General features: G+C 40.6%; 1 long non-coding RNA gene across 2 annotated transcripts in view; it reads right to left on the bottom strand.

Annotated features, from left to right (window-relative positions):
- Positions 1-21,399, bottom strand: part of LOC127492783 (uncharacterized) — a 242,000-nt gene that overhangs the window by 195,512 nt on the left and 25,089 nt on the right. The window contains exon 3 of one of the 2 annotated variants that reach the window (XR_011381941.1): positions 12,649-15,221. The exons of the other annotated variant lie outside the window; for it this stretch is intronic. This is a non-coding gene — a long non-coding RNA (uncharacterized LOC127492783). Of the gene's footprint in view, positions 1-12,648; positions 15,222-21,399 lie in introns of those variants that run through there. 2 annotated transcript variants of the gene reach the window in all.

Below are 21,399 nucleotides of genomic sequence, written 5' to 3'. Positions count from 1 at the left end.
ATAAAATAGTCTTTCTTTGCCCCCTAGATTCCCCCTGAAAACAAAGTGTGAGTAAGGAATCCAGCGAAGGTGACAGGCTCCACTTTGGTGCTTTCATGGCTCCTATGAAGCCTCATCTGATTCTTCTCTGTGTGCTTATTTGCTCTTTAAGTCTAGATGCTTGTGGAAAACTATTCCAGCATTTCCCTAAATGTCCTCTGTGAGACTAAAAGTAGCAAAGTATAATACCCCACCTCAGGTGGCCTGGGTTTAGAGGCCATCTCCATCCATTTCTGCAAGTCTCCAACAGAATATCTTCCAATCCTGCCATTACCTCATACTGAACAGGTTCAAATACATCTTCCCATTCAAAAAAGGTGATTTCCTAATATCACAGCTTGCTCATCACATATACTTTTGAGAAATAATAAATGCATCTATCTTATACTCCCAGTAATCCCATCTTAATGATTCTTCTTTTTATTGGCTTGTCTGTTCCTCTCTATTCCCACAGCCTAAATTACACTCACAACAAACTTGAAGTGATCATGCCTGTTACAGTGTTAATTGTATCTCCCCAAAATTCTTATTTGGAGTCATAACCGCTACTACCTCAGAATGTGACTGTGCCAGGGGACAGACTCTAAAGAAGTAATATAAGTAAAATGAGGTTATTAAGGTGGGCCCTAATCCATGTTATCCTTACAAGGATTAGAGATTTGGGCACAGACACACACAGAGGGAAGAACATGTGAGGACACAGAAGAAGACAGCCATCTACAAACCAGAAAAAGTGTCCATAGGGGGAAAAAAAGGCTGTAGAACTGGTGGGAAACACATTTGTGATGTTTAAACCACCCAGTCCATGGGGGTTCATTAGAGCAACCCTAGCAAATTAATACAACAGCCATGTCTTTATTTTATACATTCACTTAGCCAATGATCCCTTGTTCTCTGGCCATAGTAAATATCTAACACATATCTATCTTGGACAGGGGTTTTTATCCCTTTATGCTATATCCTTGATGTCCCATTCCTTCTGGTCCTCTGAACTTCCTTTTATGCCTTCACTCAAATCCATCACCTCACGGGTCTTTTGCCCTCAGCCATGCCACTCCACAACAATCATCCTAGACTCCCTCTTTAAAGCCTCCACTGTAAATCAATCCATCCTTGCAACTAAATACATATATATATATATATATATATATATATAGGGAGAGAGAGAAAGACTCATCCTGATTCTTTTTTTTTTTTTTTTTTGACAGGCAGAGTTAGTGAGAGAGAGAGAGACAGAGAGAAAGGTCTTCCTTTGCCGTTGGTTCACCCCCCAAATGGCCGCCACAGTCAGAGCACTGTGGCCGGCATGCTGTGCCGATCCAAAGCCAGGAGTCAAGTGCATCCTCCTGGTCTCCCATGTAGGTGCAGGGCCCAAGCACTTCGGCCATCCTCCACTGCACTCCCGGGCCACAGCAGAGAGCTAGACTGGAAGAGGAGCAACCGGGACAGAATCTGGCACCCCAAATGGGACTAGAACCCAGGGTGCTGGCACCGTAGGAAGAGGATTAGCCAAGTGAGCCACGGCGCTGGCCTCATCCTGACTCTTAAATCATTAATCAGGCCTCCTCATTCAACTTCTATTCCCCTTCCTCTTACATGAATAGCCAATTTTCATTTTGAAAGTCATAGATTGAAAATATTTATCTCTTATCCTAGAAATTTTCTCTGTAGTCTTTGCTTAAGAAACTCTCCAAAAGAAAAAAAAAATTCCTGAAACACCACATGTACATTTTATCAATTCAAAAATTACTTTTAAGCATTTATAGGAATTGAAGTATTTTTTTTCTACACTGCATTCAAGCCAACCCTAACCTGCTGAGATACTAATATTTAAGACACCCTCTGAGAGGGGTTAAGTCAGCGGGGACAAACTTAAGTCCAGTGAGATTTGTTATTATGATTGCATTCAGGGAAAATCAATGCCTGCAAGGAAAAGAAAGGGTCTTAAAGCTAAAAAGCAAGGAAATAATAAACAAATAACGAAAAAACACAAAGTTTTCAATACTTTCTCCCATACTCTTCTCCGTCTCCTCTCTCTCTCTCTCTCTCACACACACACACACACACACACACATTTTAAATTATGCATTCTAAATTATTAAACTTCAAATTAGTAAAAGAGTGCTATGCTTGCAATATCACATTTAGTATCATGGACTGTATTTGTTTCCACTAGGAAGATTGTTACTATAAGTAGCCACCAAATACTAATTCAACAATATGAACCAATTGTTTTCATCTTTGCATAGGACAGATATTAATTTTTTTCATGCACGACTAACTCCAACATGTTTCTGTCAACAGAATTACAGGCAATTATAATAGCAATTAATGAAAATTGTTTGGCTTACATTTTTACTAACTTGAAGTAAAACCTTTAAACAAATGAGTTTCACTTCATTGACTTAATTTCTAGAAAAAAAAAACACAAATTTTAGGCAAAGCCAATAATAAATCAATACTCTTCAAATATGTGTCAGGCTAAGAATACTGGGAAAACCACAATACCTATTTCCCTGGATTGTCTGATGAGATTGCCAGGGCCTGGCCAATCCCCAAATATTGAACATTATTGTTTCAGTATCACATCACGTGACAGCTTCTACTTTTCAAGCCAACTCTCTAAACATAATGCATAATGTTAAAGAAATTTATTTGGTTTTCCACTGCAGCATAGCAACAAATTTAAAGGCTTAAAATACACCCATTTATTACCTTGTAGACATACAGGTCAAAAATTTATGCATAGCTTAGAAGGGCCCCTGCCCAGGGTGACACAAAGCTAACATCAATGTGTTATCCAGTCTCTGCTCTCAACTGAAGCTCAGGGTTCTCTTCTGATCTGATTTGGTTTAGGAAGAATTTAATTTCTTAGCATTGTAAAATTGAGGGCCTAGTTTTCTTGCCAACTCTCAGCTGGCTACCACTTTCAGCCCATACAGAACACCCTTGGGTCCTTGTTCTATGGCCTCTTCCATCTGAAAATCACCAAGGGAAACCCTTTCTGAATTGAATCTCTCTCACATTTGAACCCAATCTGACTTTTGTCTCTGATCTCTAGATACAGACTTTGAAGATTTGTGTAATGGTATTAGATCAACCTAATTTTTTTCCTTTTTTTTTTAAAGTTAATTGTTTGAGATCTTAATTCATCTACAAAATCCCATCACAGAAGTACTTAGGTTAGTGTTTAATAAAATAACTATAGGCCAGAAATCTTGGGAACTATCTTACAAGTCTACTTACCACCTTAATGTATTTTATTTTTTATTTTCATGAGGGTGAGAGTGGGCTGAAGATGGATGGAGAAGGTTTTCATTTTGTTAACAGATCCATTTGTTTTGTAGATACTTCCTCCCCCTTGTAGACGCAGGCATGTGCACACATGTGTGTACACACACACACACACACACACATCAATGGCACAAGAAGAATAGTTTAAAAATTTAAATGGCATGAAAAATATATTGAAAAGCAAAACCAAACAGACAGATTTAGTTCTTTGGTTCTTGTTTTGGTTGGCTTTTGGGGTTTGTTTATGTTTTGTTTTGCTTTGTTTTTTAGTAAGTCAAGTGACAAATCTGGAAACTTAAATCAAAATGGTTTTTAAGGGGAAAAAAAAGTTTCTTTCAGGAAAGAGAACTCAATTACAACTAAATTTAGAGCACAGGTCAAGCTCTTTCTATGCTTTCTTAGAAAATAAAGAAGGAAAGCCAAAGAAATCTTCCCTAAAAATCCAAATCAAATATTAGTTTATGGAAGTTCTAATTATCTTGGATATTTTCTGGTTAAAAACATGTCTTGTTAAATGTTTCAGCTATACAATATATTTTTAAATTTTGAGAGAAAGAGAAAGGGAGAAGGAAATATGATCAGAATGAAGCACAGCTAGTCTTGCGAAACAAGGTGGCTCTTAAATTGCTCCCTGGGTTAGTGATGTAGAAGGGAAGCACTGCCCCCTAGAGGAATAAGGAGCAGGCAGCTATTTCCTTTTAGTGGAATGTTATGTGATATATAACCTATGTCCTTCCAGTTTCAAGTAGCTGCTCTTCCTTAGGTTGAAAATAACTTCAAGGTAGAAAGTGATATAAAGAATTTAATAAATTTATGATTCTTTGAGTTTCGTAAACTCTAATTTTGGGGGAGACATTAATTCATAAACTCTCAAATAATGAAATAATGATTTTGTAATGTAATGCATTTGTGATATGAAGATCTGATTTAGAGAATAGGAAGTGTTTAGCCTTTCTTAGAATATGTAGATTTATAGGTGGGAACTTGGCACTGTGGTTAAGCCATTACTCGAGATGCCTGTGTCCCATACCAGACTGTCTGGGTTCAAGTCTTAACTCTGTTGGGCTTCCTGCTAATGAAGACCCTAGGAAGTAGCAATGAGGGGTCAAGTGTTTGGGTACCTGCCATCTACACAGAGGACCCTGGTGGAGTTCATGGTACAAGGCTTCAGCCTGGACCAGCCCTGGCTGTTGAGGGCATTTGAGGGATGAATCAGTAGATGGGGGCTTTCTGTGTTTTTCTCTGTCTCCCTCTGTCCCTCTGCCTTTACAGTAAATAAAATACATAAAAATTTTTAACTTTAAAATATTTAGATTTAAATTTACCAGAATTTTTCAATTTACAACAGTAGAATTATGTGTACTACATATATAGGATCTTAAATGATAAAGACAGCAACAAAATAAACACATAGAATTTTGCTACCATATTCAAACTTAGTATTTAGAAAGTTTAAAAACAGTACAAAATAGAACAGAATTTAAACTCTCAGAAGCTAGACTGGCAAGTCAGGCCAAGAACTTCTCTGTTATCAGAAGAGTTCAGCTGGTACATAGTGTCCCAGATGTCCAAGTCAGAAACATAAGTCATTTAAATGTCCAACTTTCTGTTTTCAACATAAATGATCAGATGTTTTTAGTATTCTTAACAGAACCACAACCAGGAGGGTTTCTGAGCACTGCCTCATCCACACTTCCACAGAGCAGCCATCATCTTGTCTTTCTCTGGGTTTTCATGTCAGCTTCCACAGAGGAAACAGTTCCAGGCTTGATCAAGAAGGAAAGCAGGCAGGGAAAGTGAAAGGAACAAAGTGCTTGGACACTGCTAGGGGCTGGGGTGGAGGATGGTCTCTTTAGATTCCCTCTTTATGTTGTACAATTCTGGTTCGCTTTTCTCTCTCCAGGGTGGCAGCACCAAGGGCCTGGTTCTCCAGGCAAGATCTAAAGTGAGAGATCCAATTAAGTACAAACTGAAGCCTGAAGCAAAGGGGCAGCATCCAAATAGGGCATTCTGTGTTCTGAGTGCGGCTCCTACATCAAAGCACACTCTACCGTGAGCAAGGTCTCTCCATCACCCGGCATTTTTCTTCTTTGCCACCTATCTGCCAGTCCTCTCAATCTAACCTTCATAATTAAACCTGTCCCTCTTACTTGATATTTCAATCAGAAGGTCCTATCAGAGGAGATCTAGTCTGAGGCCACCCGCGGGAGGGTGCTGGGGGTCTCCTTTGTTCCCAAAGAGGAAATGCTCCTGGGACCATAAGAACTTCTGAGGACATACTCATGGGCAGAGAAATGAGACTTCCTGTGAATGGCCTGAGGGGTGCTCTGGGAGAGAGAGCTGCAGTTTTGGAAGGAGTTCAGCTTGATGAATGAGTCTGCACATTTAATACCCCAGCCCCAGCTTCAAATTATCCTTGAATATTAGAAGTGAATACTGAATACAAAACCATGTTGAAATCATGCATTATTGTTCTGTGGAATTAAAGCTGTGTAAGTGATCACTCAAACCTTGAAATTAAAAAGGATACTTGATCAGGGCCGGCACTGTGGCACAGCGGGTTAACACCCTGGCCTGAAGTGCTGGCACCCCATATGGATGCCGGTTCGAAACCTGGCTGCTCCACTTCTGATCCAACTCTCTGCTATGGCCTGAGAAAGCAGCAGCAGATGACCCAAATCCTTGGGCCCCTGTACCCACGTGGGAGACCCGGAAGAAGCTCGCGGCTCCTGGCTCCAGCCATTGCGGCCAATTGGGGAGTGAACCAGCAAATGGAAGACCTCTCTCTCTCTCTCTCTCTCTCTCTCTCTCTCTGCCTCTCCTTTCTCTGTGTAACTCTGACCTTTGAATAAATAAAGAATCTTTTTTTAAAAAAGGTATACTTGAAGAAGAGGAAGAAGAGGAAGAAGAGGAAGAAGAGGAAGAAGGGGAGGGGGAGGGGGAGGGGGAGGGGGAGGGGGAGGAGGGGGGGAGGGGGAGGGGGAGGGGGAGGGGGAGGAGGAGGAGGAGGAGGAGGAGGAGGAGGAGGAGAAGAAGAAGAAGAAGAAGAAGTGCCTATCAGGGGTAGGGAACATTCCAAGGAAATTCCAAGCAGGACTTGAAATTCAATAAATCGGCCGGTGCCGTGGCTCACTAGGCTAATCCTCCGCCTTGTGGCGCCGGCACACCGGGTTCTAGTCCTGGTTGGGGTGCTGGATTCTGTCCTGGTTGCCCCTCTTCCAGGCCAGCTCTCCGCTTTGGCCAGGGAGTGCAGTGGAGGATGGCCCAAGTCCTTGGGCCCTGCACCCCATGGGAGACCAGGATGAGTACCTGGCTCCTGCCATCGGATCAGCGCGGTGCACCGGCCGTGGCGGCCATTGGAGGGTGAACCAACGGCAAAGGAAGACCTTTCTCTCTGTCTCTCTCTCTCACTGTCCACTCTGTCAAAAAAATTAAAAAGAAAAAAAAGAAATTCAATAAATCTATAGCAGGCTAATTTTTAAGTTGATCATTTTGTATGGCCCATACATGATTTATAAATATCTGAATGGCTTTTGGCAGAAAATAGGTTCCCCAGCCCTGGTACAGATGTGTTACAAAACAGCAGGGTGAGACATCTTCATGAACTCATAAGAAAACGGCCAGCAAAAGATTTTGCTTTGCCTCCTCTGCTTTTCCACAAGCAAAAGGTGAAAAAACTCTGTAGGGCGGGATCTTGAAAACACAGCCTTTCCTGCATCTTGAGGATGAATCATGTCGTAAAATCCTCAGTCACTTATTTGAGACGTAAATAGTCTTCGACCAGAATATAAATGAGGGAGGAATTTTAGGACCCAAACTACTTGTATTTGTGTAGTGATGGGATACAAACTGCCCGGGCTTACCACACCTTCCTGGCTTGGTTTTATCCTATTTCATGCCGCAGTTAACCATACATGGCAGCAGCACAGCGTGGGAAATGAAGCTTCTTGAAAAAAATCAGTCTCAGATCATCTGCTCTACTTTTCTCTGACATTGACAGAAACTACCCTGAACTTCCCATCAACAGCCAAGTCAGAAGACTTTGTTTCCTTACCAATCATGGTGAGCCAAACTCCATCATTGTTTCACTTCAACCTCTCCAGACTCACCCAGTAATCCCCAAATTCTTTCATCCCCCAACTCAGTCACTGAGCCCTTGTCTACTAAGAAATGACTTGTCTTCAGATGATAGGGCTTACAAACAACTCTACCAATTAAGAAAATGTCTGATATAACTAAGCAAACATATGAGTACATTTAGAATAAACATGAATAAGAGAATAAAACATTATTCCAGAAGCTTCTACAAAAAAATTTCAGAGTTGAGATGTTTAAAAACAGCTGATAATAAGTGCCAATCCAAATCTTTTTTTTTTTAAACTTTTATTTAATGCATATAAATTTCCAAAGTACGACTTATGGATTACAATGGCTTTCCCCCCATACCGTCCCTCCCACCCACAACCCTCCCCTTTCCCACTCCCTCTCCCCTTCCATTCACATCAAGATTCATTTTCGATTATCTTAATATACAGAAGATCAGCTTAGTATACATTAAGTATGGATTTCAACAGTTTGCTCCCACACAGAAACATAAAGTGAAAAATAATAGATGATTTTTTTAAATGATGATGAAATCAGAGCAGACCTATTGTCATGTTTAATCCCAGTGAGAGTCAAGTTGGGAATTGATAATTTCTTTCTTTCTTTTTTTTTTTTTTTTTTTTTTTTTTTTTTTTACAGAGGATCAGTTTAGTATGCATTAAGTAAGGATTTCAACAGTTTGCACCCCCATAGAAACACAAAGTGAAATATATTGTTTGAGTACTCGTTATAGCATTAAATCTCAATGTACAGCACATTAAGGACAGAGATCCTACATGAGGAGTAAGTGCACAGTGACTCCTGTTGTTGACTTTACCAATTGACACTCCTGTCTATGGCATCAGTAATCTCCCTATGCTCCAGTCATGAGTTTCCAAGGCTATGGAAGCCCTCTGAGTTCTCCGACTCTTATCTTGTTTAGACAAGGTCATAGTCAAAGTGGAGGTTCTCTCCTCCCTTCAGAGAAAGGTACCTCCTTCTTTGATGGCCTGTTCTTTCCACTGGGATCTCACTCGCAGAGATCTTTTGCCAGAGTGTCTTGGCTTTCCATGCCTGAAATACTCTCATGAGCTTTTCAGCCAGCTCCGAATGCCTTTAGGGCTGATTCTGCCAATCCAAATCTTACCCATGATTTCTGTCATATAAGCATGGAAGACAGAATGATGTTATGTTAACCATCTTCAATAATTAATTTTCAAAATACAATCATATGTTTTAAAATTCACCCTAAATATGATCATGTCCTTTATTTTGTGTTGGGCTGCATGACCAGTGAAATGGAATGCAGAATAGATAGGGGCCAACGCTGTAGTGCAGCAGGTTAAGCTGCTGCTTGTGATCCAAGCAACCCCTGAGAGTGTTTGTTCAAGTCTTGGCTCCTCTGCTTCCAGTCCAACTTGCCGGGAAGGCAGCAGAGGTGGCTCAAGTACTTGGGACCCTGCAACCCACATGGAAGGCAAGGATGGAGTTCCAGGCCCCCGGTTCCAGTATGGACCAGCTCCTGGCCTTGCAGCCAATTGAGGCGTGAACCAGTAGATGGCAGATATTTTCTTTCTCTCTTTCTCCCTCCCTTCCTCCCATTCTGACCTTCAAATAGATAAACAGATAAAAGTTTATTTACAAAATAGGTATCAAGCTCCCAAACACATATAAAGCTTCTTGCAAGGGAACGAAACTGCTGTAGTCTGAATGCTTGTGGCCCCTCTAAATTCATTTGTTGAAATCAAATCTCCAGTGCAGTGGAAGTAAGTAGCGGGTCTTTGGGAGATGAATAGGTCATGGAGTCAGGGTCCTGATAAAAGAAGCCCAAGGGAGCATTTTTGCCCCTCCACCATTCGAGGATGCAACCAATAGATACATCTGTGTAATAGAGAGCACGCCCTCACCAAACACTACATCTGCCAGCACCTTGATCTTGGACTTCCCAGCTTCCAGAACCATAACAAATTTCTGTTGTTTATAAAATAACCAGTCTAAAGTAAAGCAGCCATACCAGACTAAAATAGACATTTAGTACTAACCCCTGTTGAGAACCAAAGGAGCCCAAGTTATTAATTATTAGTCTTGCACCATGATAACTCTTCACATCTATTGTGGATTTACTATGTACCTGCTATGGTTTGAACGTGTCCCCCAAACTTCATGTGTTAGAAATTTAATTCCTATTGCACCATGTAGGGAGGTTAGTGCCTAATAAGAGATGCTGAATCACAAAGGCTCTGCCCTCATGAATGGATTAATGGCATTACAGAGGGACTAGGTTAGTTAGCTTAAGAATGAGTTAGCTATTCTCTTGTGCATGGAAGCCAAGTGCAGGTTGTCTTGCTTTTCTGCCTTCTACCATAAGATAACACAGAAAGAAAGCCCTCACAACATGTAAGTTCCTTGACCTTGGATTTGCTAGCCTCCAGAACTGTTAGAAATAGACTTTTGTTCTTTATAAATTATCCAGTCGCAGATATTCTATCATACCAACACCAAAGAGTATGCCATACACTAAAAATATTCTTGTTTACATATTAACCAACCCTAAGAGTATGTTCATTAATGGCATTTTACAAAGGAGAGAAGCAGAGACAGGATAATGATTTGCCTAGATTCACCAGCTAATGACTAGCACAAACTGAAATCCAGACAGTCTGGTTCTAGTCCCCTACTGTTAATGACCATGCTGAAATACCTCCAAAAAATCCAGTGAGGGGGTTTCACATGCCAAGACCCCAAAGATGCTACAGAGGTCTCCCCATCCTACTAAATTGTCCTAAGAACTGTACACCACCACGTGTGTTTTCTTCAGGATGATATTATTTTCTCTATAAAAATGAGAAGAGATAAAATGTTATGGTTAGAAATTCTAACTAACTGTAAGGAACATTTGAAGATCATGGATTATCTATAAATATCTTTCAGATAAGTTTTGGGTTTGGGAGATTTTTTTAAAAGATTGATTTATTTACTTCGAAAGAGTTAGAGAGAGAGAGAGAGAGAGAAATCTTCCATCTTCTGGTTCACTCCCCAGATGGCCAAAATGGCCAGCACTGGGCCAGGCAAAACCCAGGAACCAGGAGCTTCTTCCAAGTGTCCTATGTGGGTGGTAGGGCTCAAACCCTTGGGACATCTTCCATTGATTTTCTCAGGCCATTAGCAGGGAGCTGTTTCAGAAGGGGAGCCGCTGGGACATGAACTGGCACCCATATGGGACGCCAGTGTCACAGGCAGCGGCTTTACTCACTATGTGACAATGCTGGCCCCTAATGTAAGTTTTTAAACAAAGGATCTTATACTTGGAAATTCATGAAGGACTGTCTTCTCAAATTAAATCCAGTTCTTCTGCATTGTGTAAAAATATTTTATGCTCCTAAAGTTATTTCATTCCTAAAAAATTCTTTAAAATTCAAACAACTGAAAAAAAATAAGAGGCATAAAATGCTTAAGAAATTTGCACTAAGTGCATAAAAATATCTCTAATTAGCAAAACAAAAATCTCATATTTGGAAAAACTAGCAATACATCCATAAATATAGAATTAGTACACAAATCTGAAGCTGCAATATGGAAAGTTTCATTCTGTTTGTATTAAAAAATATGTGTGTCATAGGGATGTACATAAATATATATGAGATTAACTTAAAATGTCTTGGCACATTAGACAACTAAAATCCACAAAAATTATTTATTTAAAAACTTATTTAAAAATAAACTCAGGTGCGATAGCTGCTGCTTGGGACACCTGCATCCCACCCTGGAGTGCCTGGTTCAAATCCCAGCTCCTCCATCTCTGATCCAGTTTCCTGCTAACGTACACCCAGGGAGGCAGCAGGTGATGGCTTAAGCAACTTGTTTCTGCCATGGATGTTGTCACTCAGCAGTTTAAGCTGCCACTTGGACATCCATGTCCCATATCAGAGAGCCGATTCAAGTCCCTGCTACTCTGCTTCCAATTTGGTTCCCTGCTACTGTACCTTGGAAGACAGTGAATGTTAGCCTGAGTACTTGGGCCCCTGCCATCTACCTGAGAGAGCAGGATGGAGTATCTGGTTCCTGGCTTTAGCCTGGCCAAGATCTGGCTGTTGAGACCATTTGGGGAGTGAACCAGTGCATAGAAGATGTATGTGTTTCTGTGTGTACTCCCTCTCTGTCACTCTGCCTTTCAAATAAATAAATAATAAATCTTGAACCAAAAAAAAAAAAAAAAGTACCTCCAGATTAAGGATTTTTCATACTAGATCACATCCCTTTCCATTTCCTGGGAAGTTTAAAGAACATGGTATACTCTGGTTATCAGCCTTAACCCTCATTCTGGAAGAAGCAAAGAGGATACTTTTTCATGTTCAGCCTTTTCTGAAGTAGTATGTACATTTGAAAACAAAGGGGCACTAAAACCCAGGTCTTCATCATTCGTGAGGAAATCTGTGTTATCTTCCAGTAATGGTGACCAGCGAAAATAGTTAAGGAAATGTGTGCAATTCTTATATTCTCTGTAAGCATTGAGGTCCTGACAGGTCTTCTAGATTCATAAAATTCTAAAGAAAATTTATCAGCTGTGGTAGCTAACTAGAGATAAAGTACTCCACACAAATTTGTTTAGAGCTCTTGAGAAAGTTGCCAGCAACAGTTTAATCTTAGATTTATGTTATTTGTGTAATAATCTTACACATCAGTTTAATTTTAGATTTGTTACTTGTGCTTGTATTATTTAAATTTATATCATCTATTTCACTTCAGTAACTATAGCTACAAAACTTCTCTCCAAAAAACTCAAATAATTCACCCTTCTCATGTGAAAAAGATACATAAATTCATTGAAGGAGGAAAATATGAAATTTATACAAGTACTGCATGTTAATCAGAAATTTTTAAATGAAATAATTTTAAAAGAAATTTAAATATCATTGAAAATGTCATCTGAAATCCTCAGTTCTCAGCTTTAATGACTAAAGAGCCTATCTACCCTCAGATGTCCAGCATTACTTTCAATATGTACCCATCAAAAAGATGTAAAAAAAAAAATCTGCAAAACAGGAAAAATGACTCTGAAATAAGCATCATTTGATTGAAACTCATATAATACACATGCATTGTTTATATAGAATGGTTAAAATTGTGATTTAGCTATTTATCTTCAAATCTGTAATAATACCTAGAAGAAAACTTGAAGGAAAAAGATCTGAAGTCACTGATAGCCAATTAAAAGTTCTCTCAAACAAGGTATTATTTTAAAATGTTTTTATCAAAAAGGAAAATTAAAAATAAGTTTTTTAAAATAAGGGATTAAATACATACAGGAACAAGGTGTTCAAGAAAATGAAGGAATGAGTCAAAATTACATTTGAAACCAAAACATTTTATATAATTACATAAGAAATGAAATTAGGATTATTCCATTAAATTTCAAGAAAAATGTAGTGATAAGATACAAGAATGTTGTTTTTTGTACACAGTATTCCAATAACATTCTTTATGCTTTTGCATTTCTACATATTTATTACACACTTAATACTTAACTTTTTAGTTCTACTAAGCAAAGTAAATGACTGTGGTATTCACTTATTTACTGTGTGGTTAACATAATGAATAAAATGTGCTTTGTATGCAGAAAACCAGATTCAAATATTTAATCAGAAGTTGCCAAAACTATCTTAAGTTATTTTTCTCAAAAACTGCAAGTTGGGTAGAACTGTTTTTTTAAAAATGGAAATTTTGTGTTCATCAGTTTTCATTACTAATGTAATTTTAAATTGCAAGGCTCTGAAGCACTTGGTAATTGGAGCCAAGTTTCACAAGTCACATTTTTCAGTACACAAATATTGACATTGTGGCTCTATCTCATTTCACTTGTGAAACTCTGCTATTCCTGACTTTCAAGGTACCATGATAGTCTTATAAAAGCTCCCCCAATACATTTGCCTTTATCATATAAAAAATCAAATGAGGGCCATGTTTTGCTGCCATTTCAGCAAAATTATTTAGGTTTCTTGGAAAAGGTTGTGGATATTTTTCCAGAAAAGTACTAAATACAAAATAGGCCATTCATATTACCCATAACAGAATCTAACTTTTTTATTTACTATAAATCAACATGCCCTAGTTTGCTCTATAAATATAATCTTAACATTGTTTCCTAGGCCAAACTTATCCTCATAAAATTTTGCGATCTTAAGGTTCTCTAGCATCCAGCTTTCATTTTCTTATAATATGTGAATGCTCATTTAAATTTTCAGTAGAGTCAATATTCTTGATTTGCAACTTCATAAAGTGCTAGAGATGAATGAACTTTTCCATTGTAAAATGGAAAATTATCATAGTATTAATGCTCTCTGTTACAAAATACAGTCCAAGAACAAAGCATTTTCTAGGATAACACTTTAATTTTCTCACTTCCTTTCCACTTATTTCTCCTTGCTCCACATATGTACACAGGCAACAAAGCACAGTCAACATTTCTACTCAATTAACATATCTTCCCTCACTCTTGGCAGCACATGCAACATAGGGCCTGTCATTCTACCTGGTAAGTTATCATCATAAGGATCTCAGGAATGTGGCCAAGGCCTCAAATTTGTCCCCACCTGTTCCTCAATAACATCACATACCAGAATAGTTCTGCATTGCCTGTAGTTCCTTCAAGTAGACTATTATCTTAAAATAGCCCTGTGCCATGCTTTTAGGGGAGACAATCAATAATTAGGCATTACTCAGGATAACATTAAGTTACTAACACAATTAGAACGTAATGAGTTTCAATGATAGCTGGTGATATTTAAAGCTTGAAATACTACAACTACATCCATAACTTCATGATTTGTCATGTATTTATTTACCATTTGCCCACCATGACCAGCATATGAGAATGAGAGGACAAAGTTTACCATAGTTTACAAATAAGGAAACTGAGGACCAGAGAATCAAGCCACTTGGTTAAGTCACATGGCTAGTAAGTGATAGAAGAAAGGTAGAAACCAAGTCTATTAATAATGCTTTCAAGATGATTTTTTATCATTGGCAAACCCATTTCCTTAATTTTACAAGGCATTTATTACTGAACAGATTTTTAATAAAGCATCTATCATGTGGTTTCACCACATTCAAGACCATGCTCTGCTGCTCCTCCGCACGCGGAGGAGCCGCACCGGACCGGGCGCTTGTTGTTCCCTTTTTTTACAAGTCCTTTCTATAGTAAAGTAAGAATAAGTAAACAGCAAACTCCCAGAGCAAGAATGAGTAGAGAGAAATGAGAAAGAACGAAGTAACGAACTTCCCCGCGAACTCTCCAACGCACTCTCCAACCAACCCACACCACCATGCCGTCTCTCTCCTCCTATATAGTCCTCTCCACCAATCCCAACTCGGCTGCCCACACGCCGAGCACGCCGCTCTCCTCCAATCAGGAGCAGCTCCTGCAGCTTGTCAAGTTGGTGAGAGGCAGCTGGGTAGAAGCTGTTTACTTCTCTCCCAGCGCCATATTGTGGGAGAGCAGATGCATAGAATAAATCTTAATTCCAGTAACAGTATAGTCCGAATTGCTCCCCACAGATCCCCCTTTCTTTTTATTTTTTGGCGTTGATACGCGCCTGTGTAAAGTTCAGTGTGATCTTCATGCTATTGACTCTTGTTTGTCGTGCTACTTCAGAGTTTGTTGAAAAATGTCCCGTATTCCAAAGATCCCAGGGATTGGTTATTCATTGTTTTCTTCCTCAAATGGAGTTTTCTTCTTCTAGATCTTCTGCTGGCAGGTTTATCAACCGAATTCTTCTCTCAGGGGTCCATATTGGTTGTGCCGCACCCTGTGGAAAAAAACAAACGGCACCTCGTACTCTTCTGAGTAAGGGGAACGGGCCTTTCCATTGGTTGTCCTGCAAATCCTTCCACATTACCCACTGTATTGATTCCTTATCAACTGATTGAGTATGCATTTCTGCAGGTGTTTTACCGTTCTTTTTCTTGTTCAAAAAATTAATTGTATAAAGAGCTAGGGCCAAGACATCCTTGTTGGATGTGGCCATTTCCCCTATTCCCCCTTTTTGTTTAATTATTAAGTTTTTTAAATATAAGTGAGCGCGTTCTACCACAGCTTGCCCTTGTGGATTGTATGGAATACCGGTAATATGGGAGATTCCGAATTCTTTCAAAAATGCAGCAAAACGCTTTGATGTATACGCTGGGCCGTTATCCGTTTTGATCACATGAGGAACTCCCCAGGCTGCAAAAGCCTGCAAGCAGTGTTGGATTACTTGTTGTACTCCTTCTTTATTCATGGCTGTGGCCATAATTACACCTGAGTATGTATCTACAGTGACGTGAACACAGCTTTGTCGCCCAAAAGAGGGGATATGTGTAACGTCCATCTGCCAGATATGTCCTGGTTTAAGGCCACGGGGATTGGCTCCCGCAGAAATCTTTGGAACTATGGTAACAACGCACTTTTCACAGGATCTAATGATATCTTCTGCTTGCTTGCGGGGAATATTAAATTTAAAACTTAAAGTGTGGGTGTTAACATGCCATTTAGAGTGATATTCTTTAGCTTGTTCCAAAGCGGTGCATGCAAGCAAGAATCTTGAATAGTGATCTGCCATCATGTTTCCTCGAGTAAGTGGGCCAGGTAAATTAGAATGAGCTCTTATGTGGCCTATGTAAATAGCATGCTCTCTTTGATTTAATAACCCCTGAATTTCACTTAGATAAGAATAGACTGAGGAGGATTTAAGAATAAGGCACTGTGTAGCGAGCATCTGAACTGCATTCACCACATATGCACTATCAGACAAAATATTCATGGGTGCACTCTCTCTGCGTAATATTGTTGCGATAATAGCTAACTCTGCATGTTGTGGAGAAGGGGATGCTGTTAAAACAAAATATCGTTGATTGTTAAATATAGCTGCTCCTGTTCCGCCTTTAGCTCCATCCGTAAATACGGTAACTGCCCCTTGAATTGGATCCCTTCGCACCTTCTGCACCCGTTTTTTTGCTGTTGACCATATACACCTGATCTTCTTATGGGGCCCGGCTCATTTGGCATCCTCTGGGGATTGCCTGCGCTGTTTATTTTAAAGTAACATTCACTGACCCAATGATTTCCTCTTCTACAGCGTGGGCAAAGGCCTGGTCTTCTCGAGTTCTCTATGCCCTGCCGATCTCGGGCTGGAAATCTGGCCCTACATTCCCTCATTAGATGCCCTTCTCGACCACATCTAAAGCATATACGTCCCCTCATGTTCTGTCTAAATTGTCGGGTTACTGCTACTGCAGCATGTGATCCAGAAACTACATCATCCATGACATCCCTACAGATTTTCAAAAAGGTAGGGATGTCCTTATGCTGCCATGGTCTAAGAGCTTCCCGACATGTTTTATTGGCCTGTTCATACGCCAATCTTTTGACTAAGGGCATTGCTTCTTCCACGGTTTCGAAAATGTTTCCTGCTGCTTCCATTAATCGGTTCACGAAATCAGCGTAAGGTTCGGTAGGGCCCTGTACTATCTTAGTTAGGCTGTGTCTTACTTCTCCTTTTCTGGGTATCACCTTCCAGGCTCTTCTTGCTATCTCTCTCACCTGTAAGAGGACAGCTGTTGGTAATCGGGCCTGCTCATCGGGACAGGCAAATCGCCCTTCTCCATTTAACATTTCCTCATCCCATGCTTGATTCCCTGTTTCCCTGTGGATCCTGAATTACAGGAAACACCTGGCCTGGTTCCTGGTACTGCTCCCAAGCAGGTTTTCTATAAACAGCTCCCCTTTGCTTGTTTTCGGTTCTTGGCCTTTCTAGCTCCTCCTGCATACCTACTCCCTCCATCACTCCTTCTTCCTCCCACTCTTCTTCAATCTCATGGGGAAAAAAGGGGCTTTTCTTTACAGGAGGAAACTTTGGTAGTACCAATGGGCGATACCGGGGTGGTGATTCATCCTTTATGGTTGAATTTGCCAGCCTTGTATGGCCAGGCATCTCTCTCGGGGGCGAGGTTCCCTCCTCAGCTTCCTTCTCCCCCCCATAAGCTTCCTGGCTCTCTAAATCCTTCTTTGATTTTCTTCTCACTTGTTCGTTACAATAGTTGCTCGCCTGGCTGCCCTGCCATAATTCTTCCTGCATTTCACTCCCCTCATTAAGCAACAACTCGATCCCTTCCGTGGGGTTCTGAAGCACCTGATCAACGAGTTGCCACAGCTTCAGCACTTCTATCGGTTCCCCAGCCTCGCGCATTTTCCGTCCCACCTGCCTCCACTGCTGTGGAAACCAGGGGGACGTCTCTACGATTGCTCTTACGAATGCATGAATTTTCCTCCCCCCTCGTTTCCCTTGCTTAGAGGAAAAGCTGCGACGAGGTGGGGAGTAGGAAGAGAGAGAGAGAGAAACCATATTTAGCCCATAGATGATCTTTAGGGAGAAACAGAGGATGGTGCCCAGGAGGAGGAAGAGGTAGCCAGTGGGCAAAGAGTAGCCAAAGAACTCCATTGTCTGTACCGTCTGTGACATGTTGGAGCAGTGAGCGTAATGGAAGACCGAGTCTCCCAGACGTTCCCAGTTAATACCTCCTTCCTAGCTTCTAATTTTCTTCCCCCGCGGCTTTTTTCCTAGGTTCTGACTAGCTTTTCACCGGCACTCTTTCCGTCCGGCCTTCCCCTAGGCTCTTTGCTAGTCTCTCTCTCCAGTAATTTCCCACTTCTTCCCGGTCTTTCCCTCCTAGGTTTCCTATCCGAGTCACGGCACCACTTGCTGCTCCTCCGCACGCGGAGGAGCCGCACCGGACCGGGCGCTTGTTGTTCCCTTTTTTTACAAGTCCTTTCTATAGTAAAGTAAGAATAAGTAAACAGCAAACTCCCAGAGCAAGAATGAGTAGAGAGAAATGAGAAAGAACGAAGTAACAAACTTCCCCGCGAACTCTCCAACGCACTCTCCAACCAACCCACACCACCATGCCGTCTCTCTCCTCCTATATAGTCCTCTCCACCAATCCCAACTCGGCTGCCCACACGCCGAGCACGCCGCTCTCCTCCAATCAGGAGCAGCTCCTGCAGCTTGTCAAGTTGGTGAGAGGCAGCTGGGTAGAAGCTGTTTACTTCTCTCCCAGCGCCATATTGTGGGAGAGCAGATGCATAGAATAAATCTTAATTCCAGTAACAGTATAGTCCGAATTGCTCCCCACAATGCTCAAAAACTCTTTATTAAAATTTTTTATTCATGGCCGGCGCCGCGGCTCACTAGGCTAATCCTCCGCCTAGCGGCGCCGGCACACCAGGTTCTAGTCCCGGTCGGGGCGCCAGATTCTGTCCCTGTTGGCCCTCTTCCAGGCCGGCTCTCTGCTGTGGCCAGGAAGTGCAGTGGAGGATGGCCCAGGTGCTTGGGCCCTGCACCCCATGGGAGACCAGGAAAAGCACCTGGCTCCTGGCTCCTGCCACTGGATCAGCGCGGTGCGCCGGCCGCAGCGCACCGGCCGCGGCAGCCATTGGAGGGTGAACCAACGGCAAAGGAAGACCTTTCTCTCTGTCTCTCTCTCTCACTGTCCACTCTGCCTGTCCAAAAAAAGAAAAAAAAAAAAAGAAAAAAAATTTTTTATTCAATGATGAATAATGAATTCCCCCATTTTTTTTAATTTCATTTGTATTACTTCCAACATATCTATTTTTTGTTTGTTTTGTAGGCTGAGGAAAGCTATAAAGGAGTGCTTTGGTCTTTTTTGGCTGTCACCAGTCCTCTATTTTACTGCTAATAGCAAAGTTTGATACAACATTTGAGGCTATATCAAACAGTGTGTTATATAAAGGAACTGTGGTGGTTGTTTTGGAACTGAACTAGGAAACTCTGCACACAGTAAGTTATTTAGGATTTTCCTCTATAGTTTTGAACATAAATATAAAGATATCCATTCATCCAACCCCTAAAAACATAGTCAATTAAATGAAGGTGGGTAGTCACCAGCCAACTTCTAAAAGCAAAGGAATTTCATTTTCTGGATAACATATAATAGTTATTAATGTAATTAGTAATTCTATAAATGTATTATATGAATATAATATTGAAAGTATATATAATATTTCATTTTCTGGATAATATATTATAATACATGCTAACTATATATTTAACTCAGATATTCATATATTTATACACATTTACATATATATTAAATATCCATGATATTTGCAAAATGTGGCACACTCTATCATAAGACTGTTAGTTGATTTGTTAAGAGAATAGATAAAAATATAAGGAGGAAGGGAGTCTGAGAAGAATATTCTCTGCATCAGATAAATGACCTTATTCCACACTTTGCTTTCAGCTCTTATCCCACTTGAGCTTTCAGCAGCATATGATCTACTTACTTTCTCCATTTCTTATCCCTGTCCCCTTGGCTTCCAAGACAATTCTCTTTCCACGACTTTATTCTCTGATGTCTCTTTCTTTATCATGCCTTAAATGTTCATTTACCCAGAAAGGATCAAGGTGTTTATAAGAAACCTAATGGTTTTCAGAGCTGGCACTGTGGCATAGAGGTTAAGCCTCCACTTAAAATGCCAGCATCCCATATCAGAATGAAGGTTGAAGACCTGGTTACTCTGCTTCTAATCCAGCTCTCTGCTAATGCTCCTGGGAAAACAATGGAAGAAGGCCCAAGTGTTTGGGACTCTGCCACCCATGTGGGTGACCTGGATGGAGCTCCTGGCTCCTGGCTTTGGCCTGTCCTAGCCATGGCATTGCAGCCATTTGCAGAGTGAACAAGTGGATGGTATATCTGTGCATGTGTGTTTGTATGTGTGTGTGTGTGTGTGTGTGTGCTTGTCTCCCCTTTTTTCTGTAATTCAGCCTTTTAAACAAACAAATAAATCTTAAAAATGCACGCTACGAGCCTCTCTTGACTAAGCCTAGTGCTGGACTTGTCAGGAAGCAATCATCAGTGAATGCCTCTTGATGAGTTTTACTGATGAGTCTTAGAGTCTCACAAGAATTTATTCATGGAGATGTGTATTCTAGAATCTATCCTTTCTAGGAAACATTTTAAGTCTACTTCATTTACCAATAAACATAAATTCAGCACTTGTTAAACATCAGACAACATTAAATCCCCTGAGGATACAACATAATATGAGGTCCTTAGCTCGAAATATTCATGTCTAGTGAAAAATGTTATCAAGTGAACACTTATCATTAGAAACAAGTGTTAAAGGGAGACATGGACTACATGCTGTAGGGGTAGTCAGAAGAGAGGGCCTAACACTGAAAACTGGGAAGAGGATTATGGGGAAAGGTGAGGAAAAAACATTCCATCTATGACAGGGGATAGATACAAACTCATGACTAAGGGCCCGCCAAGGAAAATCCAAAGGTTTCTGCATACTGCTAAATGTCAATGGATACTCCATGTCAAGGTACAGGAAGTAAAAGGAGTGATGGGAATCATGGAAAATTGGATGATGGTCCAAAATGCACCACCACTCAGTATAGTTCAATGTTGCTATGTGGGAAAGTAGGTTCACTAATGGTCAGATAGTCCAATTTTCCAGAGGTTGGAAATTTGCACTTTTATATGAAAACTTTCAACTGTTAAATACTTGTCATTAATTTGCACTTTTCAAAAACACCATATAGGCCAAATAAAATATATCTGTAGGCCAGATTCAGCACACTAAACAGACTAAGACAACTGTCTATCTCATTACAGATGGTGAGAGGACTCGCAGAAAGTACAGGTGAAGGACATGGCACTGCATATGGCAAAAATGGTAATTATTATCACTTTGAATAGACAATAATATTTTTAAAGATTTATTTACTTATTTGAAAGGCAGAGTTACAGAGAGGAAGGGAGAGATGAAGAGACAGAGAGATAGGGGAGAGAAAAAGGGAGAGAGAGAGAGAGAGAGACACTTCCATCCACAGGTTCACTCCCTTTAACAGCCAGGGCTGGGACAGGCCCAAGCCAGGAGCTTCCTGTAGGTCTCCCAGGTGGGTAACAGGGACCCAGGTA

Source organism: Oryctolagus cuniculus, chromosome 14 (genome assembly GCF_051225735.1).
Source record: "Oryctolagus cuniculus isolate XC-2025 breed Fujian yellow rabbit chromosome 14, ASM5122573v1, whole genome shotgun sequence".
NCBI lineage: Eukaryota > Metazoa > Chordata > Mammalia > Lagomorpha > Leporidae > Oryctolagus > Oryctolagus cuniculus.
Note: the sequence above shows the minus strand (reverse complement) of the source record. Positions and strands in the feature narration are given on the sequence as shown.